Raw genomic sequence first — 8089 nt, forward strand, 5'->3', positions numbered from 1 at the left:
TGGCTAGAACTAATTGTGATTTCTGAGTCAAGGATAAAAGATGCTATCGGAGCAAATTAAACTTCCAGAATACAGCAGGGCAAAGGTGATGAGATTTCCCATATGTTATGAAGACACGGCAAACATTAATTTTAATAGAGTGGGATTGAAAACACCTCACTCAAGAGGGTTACCTGTCATGGTGAAGTTTCTACACAGGCATAAGCTAAGGGAAAAGTGATAATATATCATCCAGAGAGTGCATCACATGTTCCAAGGATATACAGTCTCATAAGCCCCTTGGTGCTTGAAGCAACTGCACAAAACAAAAAGTTAGCACCAAGGTCAGACTACCATAAAACTCGTAATTAGGACTTTCTGATTGCTTCTCACATCTCCTTCCATATGTCAGTCTGGAGGAAACAAAGGCAGAAGAGAAAGCTTGAAGTAGGAAGGAACAAGGACATTGCTTGTACATCATCTTTTTTTCCCATTGCAGGTTTCTTTGTCCGGTTCAAGCCAAAGAAGAAATGTAAACTGAGCAAGTGATGAAAATTTTTTTATTTAGGCTAAGCCAGCCACTTTAATAAGTGAAACAGATAGATCTCCTAATTAAAAGTAAAGAAAAAGCTATGGAATATACTCAAGATGTCATTCATGGGTGAAAAAAAGATGTGAAAGATGGTGTGTTCAAACAATAGAGGTGGCAGAAAAAAAAGTGTGATACCTTATTTACTCCATAAGGAGTTCATCTCACTACGTCTAATAGTTTACAAATAAATGCAGATTTATTATTTTTAAATAATAATTAGGAGATATAATGCATAGTAAGCATGGAAAGACCCTAAGATAATTACTGATTTCCTGGCATTTTGAAAAATATAGTAATGGACATGATTTTTTCCTATCATAGCACAATAGAACACAGGACTAGAGAATAAGAACACTTTATAAGGAAGAACACTTTAATAAGTCAGAACACATTGATTTTAACAATTAAAATAGCTATGTTATGAATCTTGAAAATCTTTTCTGTCCTAGGAAACATAAAAATTTTATTGTAAAAACAAAAAATTTTTGAGAATGTCTTTTTCCAAGTATAGTAAACTTTCCAATACAAAAATTTTTGTATTATATTTCTATTAAGAGAAAAATTTACTGAAAAAATGAGGCATTTACGAGCCTATATTCCATTTGTAAAATGCTGGAAATAAAAAAGAGGAAGGAAAACAGTTATTTGAGAGCCATAATAGGAGATAACACTAAAAAAACAGAGACTATATTTTTCTGAAAATGCTATTATTTGGCATGTCTTTTATTTAAATTTTTTTTTTTTATTTATGATAGTCACAGAGAGAGAGAGACAGAGAGAGGCAGAGACATAGGCAGAGGGAGAAGCAGGCTCCATGCACCGGGAGCCCGACGTGGGATTCAATCCCAGGTCTCCAGGATCGCGCCCTGGGCCAAAGGCAGGCGCTAAAACACTGCGTCACCCAGGGTTCCCTGGCATGTCTTTTAAATATTAATTTCATCCAGTTTGATCCAAAATGAATTATAGACTTAATTTGAAAACAAATGGACTGAACAAACTTGGTTTGATTAGACTTAGTGTAAGGAAGTAGTGCTCCAGGATGAAGGTCAATGGCTTTTTCCAGTATCAAAGTCATGAGGGAGAAACCCCCCAAAAATCGGAGGAAGATGGCAGATTTTTCCTTATTCTCAAATCACTCACTAAGCTCTAGGATAGCAAGATAAAATCCTGATCCCCATGTGTTTTGCCTGTATTAAACCAAAAATATGATAATAATGATCATATTTCCTTCCCTCGGGAAGCAGCACCATGCTGAGAAAAAATAATCCAAAATTTCAGTAATTATCATTGATCATAAATAATATAAATGTTAAAATATCCAATTAAATGATTATATATGATAAAACATAATGCTAGGTTTGAATTCTCTTGTCATTTCTTCTCTTTACATTCTCCAAATGACAAGTAAATGGAAAAGAAATTCAAGAAGACAACTAAAAATAATTCCAAAGTCAGACTTAATTTCTTGTAGATATAGAATTAGATACAACAGTTCTAATTTTGCTTTAAGCAACCTTAAAAACAGAATTTGTCATATAAATAATCTAGTATCCAGATCTATGTTATTATCCTTCATAATGCTTCTAAATAAATACATATCACATTATAATATATAATTTATTTTTAGGACCAAAAAAGAGGAGTAATTTGTAAAAGGTTGATTATGTGGCAGACAATAGGATATAAGTTACATTATATGTATTTAATAATTAAAACTGTTTATCTTGACATATTGATAAATTACAAGAAAAATTGTGTCAGTTTTAACTTGTCAGGAAAAAAAAAAAAAAAGATGGTAAAATTTCCATTGTCCCAAACAAAATCGTACTATTCTTTTGCACAAAAGACAGGTCTCTCAAACTAGATAATTGAGAGCTAATGACTAGAGGATATGATTTGGTTAAAGTGAAGTAAGTAAAACTGACATTCCCTGCTTAACCTAAGTACTTTGGGGTGCAGTAGCTATATGAGACTTACTATTGCTATTGTATTTAGAAAACACTGGGTTAAGAGACTTATTTAATTATTCTTGTAATGTAGTGAATAAAGCCTAATTTAGTTGAACAATATTGTATCTGTTAAGTATTCTGAAAATAAAATTCATTTTAAAAATGGAGAAATTTATTTATAAATTAAAACCAGCTTGACATAAAAAAAGATTTTATGTGTTTTCCCAGGCATTAAAAAAAGAAAAGAAAGATATGAAAATATATAAGATTAATTTAGCATACCAGAAAAAAAAGTAAATATGACTTGTTTGAGAAAAGCAAGTTATATAGCACAGTGTATAATGTAATTTCATTACTATAAAAATACATAGACACAGAAAGCATAACATAAAAATGTTGTTAGTACCTAGAGAAAGAGAGGTGTGGGATATTAGGAGATTTTATTTTCATTGCTCTATAATTTTTTATTGAAAACAGTAGATGATGTTTAAAATTTATTTTTTAAATTTTACTTTATTATGATGAGAACACTTAACATAAGATTTACCCTTTTAACAATTTTTCTTAAATTTTGACAAATATGAAGAAATTAAAGATCCCACTCTTGAACAACCAGTGAGACAAAGAAGAAATCAAAAGAGAAATTGGAAAATATCTTGGCAGAAACAAAAATGAAAATGCTACATGCCAAAAGTTATAAGATGCAACAAAAAGAATTTTAAGAGGGAATTTTATAGTGCTAAATACTACATTTAAAAATAAAATAAGATCTCAAATAAACAACTTAAAGGAACTGAAAAAAAGAGCAAACTAAACCTAAAGTTAGCAGAAGAAAATAACAAAGATTAGAGGAGAAATAAATGAGAGACCAAAAACAGTAAAGAAAATCAGTGAGACTGAGAGCTTTTTATTTTTTTAGATAAACAAAATTGACAAGGCTTTAGTTTGACTAAGGAAGGAAGAAGGGATATTCAAATAAAAAATTAGAAATAAAAGAAGAGTTGTAACAGATGTCACAGAAATAAAGTATCATAAGAGACTACAATGATTAATATTTGCCAACAAATTGGATAACTTATAAGAAATGGGTAATTCCTAGAAACATATAACATAAGAAAATTGAATGGTGAAGCAAAAGAAAGCCTGAACAGATTAGCATGGGCATTGAATGAGTAATCAAAAGCCTCCTAATAAGTAAGTCTAAGAACAGATAGCTTCACTAGTGAATTCTACCAAATATTTAAAGAATTAACACCAATCCTTCTCAAACTATTCCAAATAACTGAAGTGGAAAGAACATCTCCAAATTTATTTTATGAGTCCAGTGTTACTCTGATACCAAAACAGATAAAGACACCACAAAAAAAGAAAACTGCAGTCCAGTATCCCTGATGAATAAGATGATAAGATGCAAAAATCGTCAACAAAATACTAGCAAATCACATGCAACATCACATTAAAGATATCAAATACTCAGGCCAAATGAGGTTTATCCCTGGGATATAAAGATGGTTCCACACATGAAAACTAATCAGTGTTATAAATCACATTAACAGAATAAAGAATAAAAATCATAGGATAGTCTCAATAGAAGCAGAAAAAGCATTTGGCACAATTTGAAGACCTTTCATGATTAAAAAAATACTTTAACAAACTAAGCAATAAGAAGAAAGTCTGAATAAAAAAGGCCATATATGAATAGCCCACAGTTAACATCATATTCCATAGTGAAAACTGGAAGATTTCCTCTAAGATCAAAGTCAAGGCAAGTACATCCACTTTCATCACCTCTCATCATCTCATGATACTGGATTCTAGCCAAGCAAACAGAAGAATGAAATTGTATCTTCATTTTACACCATACACAAAAATCAATTCAAGCAGGTTAACAACTTAAATGTACCATGTGACTCTGTAAAACTTCTAGAAGAAAACATAGAAGAGAAGCTTCATGACATTGGTCTTGGTGATGATTTTATGGCAAAAGCACAGGCAACAATTACAAAAATAGACAAGACTACCTCAAACTGTAATGCTTCTACACAATAAAGGCAAGAATCAACAGAGTGAAAAAGAATGGGAGAAAATATTTGCAAATAATATATCTGATAGGGGTTACTTTCCAAAATACATAAGGAACTCCTGTATCTCTGTAGCAACAATAACAAACTAAACCCAATTTTTAAAATAGACTAAAGATTTGAATAGATATTTCTCCAAAGAAAACATACAAATTATCAACAGGTATATGAAAGATGGTCAATGTCAGTCATCATTGGGGAAATACAAGTCAAAACCACAATGAGATACTGCCTCAAACCTGCTAGATGGCTATTCCACCCAAAAAACAAAAGACAAGTGTTGGCAAGAATGTAGAAAAATTGGAACACTTATACACTGTTGTTGGAAATGCAAAGTCTTGAGGCCACTATGTAAAACAGTATGGACAGTCCTCAAAAAATTAAAAGTAGAACTATCATAGGATCTAGCAATCACACTTATGAGTATTTATTTAAAGTTAAAACAGGATCTTGTAGAAATATTAGCACTGTCATATTCATTGCAGCCCTATTCACAATAGTCAAGACATGGAAGCAACCCACCCGTCACCAAATCAATGGATAAAGAAAATGTGGTATACACATACAACGGGATATTTCCCAGTCTTAAAAATAAGGAAATTTTGCAATATGCAACAACATGAAATAAACCTTGAGGACATTATGTCAAATTAAATAAGCTAGTCATAGAATGATAAATATTGCATAATTTCACTTGGTGGATTGGTGGTTACTACGGGGTTGGGTGAAGGAAGAAATGCAGAATTGCTAATCAACAGGCATAAAGTTTCAGTTAGGCAAGATAAGTTTAATAAATCCGTTTAACATTGTGCCTATAATTAATTAGCAATACTGTGTTACATCCTTAAATCTTTTCTGAGAGAGTAAATCTCATGTTAAGTGTTCTTACAATAAAATAAGATTTAAAAACTTTAAATATTGGGGTGACTGGCTGGCTTTATTGGTGGAGCACATGACTCTTGATCTCTGGGTTGTAGTTCAAGCCCCACATTGGGTATAGAGATTATTTAAAAAATTAAATGCTTTTAAAAAGCTTGAAATATTAAAATTAATTAGTTTGGAAATGGGTATAAACATGAAAATTTATCAAACTTTTATAAAAATGTTATATTTATTGGTATGCCCACCTTTGCCACTCTTTAGTACATCTTCAAGGAAAAGCAAAAGCAAAACAAATAAAAACAAAGATAGGTAAGGAAAAAGATAATAAGAAACTCTTCTATTTTGGTTCATATTCAACTATCTAAAGCAAGAAACAAATAGATGATCTTTTCAAATTCCTTGCAGCTCAAAAATTTTTTTTTTTTAAAGAACAGGTCAAAATTAACCACTAGCTCAGATGCAGAGCTTGGGTTGGTTGGGCAACCAGATAAACCTAGCTCAATTTTTAAGCTCTATTAATAATTAGTTATATTACTTGCAACCTATTGCTTAATGCTGTTGTGCTTCTGTTATTCTGTCTAAAAAATACAGATAATATGCCTCTCACGGAGTAATATTGAAGATGAAAGGAAAGCATTTGGTCCATATTTTATAATTTTTTAAATCTTTTATTTTCTTGAATGATCTTTCATTTTTAGGATTCAGCAAAGTTCTTTTTTTATTGATTAACACCATAGAAATTTCCAATTAATATTTCCCAGGAATTAAAAAAAAATTTATCAGCACTCAGTGATAAATTTCCTGAACAAATTTATATTTTTATTTATCGTGTTAATTTTTATGAATAACACTAACACTGAATACATTTTAATCTAAATTACAAAAATATCATTTATGAAAAAAATAGCAAACTAGTTGTAAATTGAAGCTGAAGTAGGGATAGTGTATTTATGCATCACTAAATTAGTAATATGATCTATTAAGATATTAGAATTTATAGTTATCCATCATTTTATGAGTCTTGCTATCTGATAATATTTGATAAAGCCCTGATGATGCATGTATACCCAGTTAATGCAGATAGATAGAAAGTAAAAAAAAAAAATCAAACCTGTTTTCATAATGGACATATTACTCTTCATCAATGTCAAATTTTACTTTCTTCTCCAGTGAACTGATAATTACATCATTATTTGCCTTTAAATTTGAAAGATAATCTATTTGGCTTATACATCTGGCAATTCATGCCACAGAAATAGATGAGGTTGGGCCTTTAGATTTATCATCATAGCCACAAGAGACATTACTGAGCAAATTTTGTTCAGTAAGAAGACTTGATGTTTGGCAGTACATTGTCATGCACAGGCAAGGTCATGCAGGATTAAAGCATGCTTGCTAATTGTTCCTGTTATGATTGATATGGGCAGTCTTTTCGTTTGCTAAAACTATTCAGAAGTAATCCTAAAATGACCTCTCCTCATTTTACGATTTTATTGACACCAAAAAATTTTTGATATGGCAGTGACATGGGCTGTATTTATGTACGCTCTGTATTGTTTGTATTTACTCAAAAACAGATCATAGCTAACAAAAATAATATAGGTTAAGATTAATTTACATTTAAATTACAAAATATTGCTTTAGTTTTTTATTTGCATTTGATAACATTGAGTAAATCTGATTAGAAAGTTATTCACATGTCATCCGTAATTATGACTTTGGTGGTTGGAATAAATCAACAGCACCTTAAAAATAAATCATTAAATCACTTAGCTAATTCTAGAGTTGTTACATATTCTTCCCATCTTTTGCAATCTCTGTTGTAATTACCACAGAAAGAATATACATTGGTGGGCTTGAGAATTATGTTTTATTATTATTGATGCCTTTACTGACATTTAATTTGTTTTCACCAGAGTTTGGATAATTTCAATTTGTAATTCTTGTCAGTATAAAATAAGCAAGCTATGAAACTGATTAAATAGATTTAAATAGCACAATTAGAATTAATTTGGATAGCATATAATTTCTACAGATAGAAAGTAAATATGTACCACCCTAGTCATAAATATTAGATATTTTTGAGATGTGGTGAAGTACAACAATTTGGAATAATCAACTGAAAGTGAAAATGTAACATTCATTTTCATGAAGAACCCACACTGTTTATCCTTATTCAGACTAATATAAAACATATGTAATTTATCAACAGCTATCTTCATTTGTACCAATCTGGAAAAATAACATTAAGATTATCTCAAACAGTTCTTTTAAAACATATAATACTTTGAGGAAATATGTATTAAATTAATGTAAACTTAATTCTTAGTTTAACTGATCTACAATGACAGTTAAATATAGGAAAAACTATGCTTTGAATAAGCAATATGGAAAGATAAATATCATATGATTTTACTCATTTGTGGAATTTAATTTTTAAAGGAAAATAGAGACAAACAGAATAACAGACTCCTAAATATAGAGAACAAACTGGTGGTTGCCAGAAGGGAGGTAGGTGGGGATGAATGAAATAGCTAAGGGGATTAAGAGTACATGTATTATAATGAGCACTGAGTAATATATAGAATTGTGGAATCACTATATTG

This window comes from Canis aureus, chromosome 17 (genome assembly GCF_053574225.1).
Source record: "Canis aureus isolate CA01 chromosome 17, VMU_Caureus_v.1.0, whole genome shotgun sequence".
In the NCBI taxonomy this organism is placed as follows: domain Eukaryota; kingdom Metazoa; phylum Chordata; class Mammalia; order Carnivora; family Canidae; genus Canis; species Canis aureus.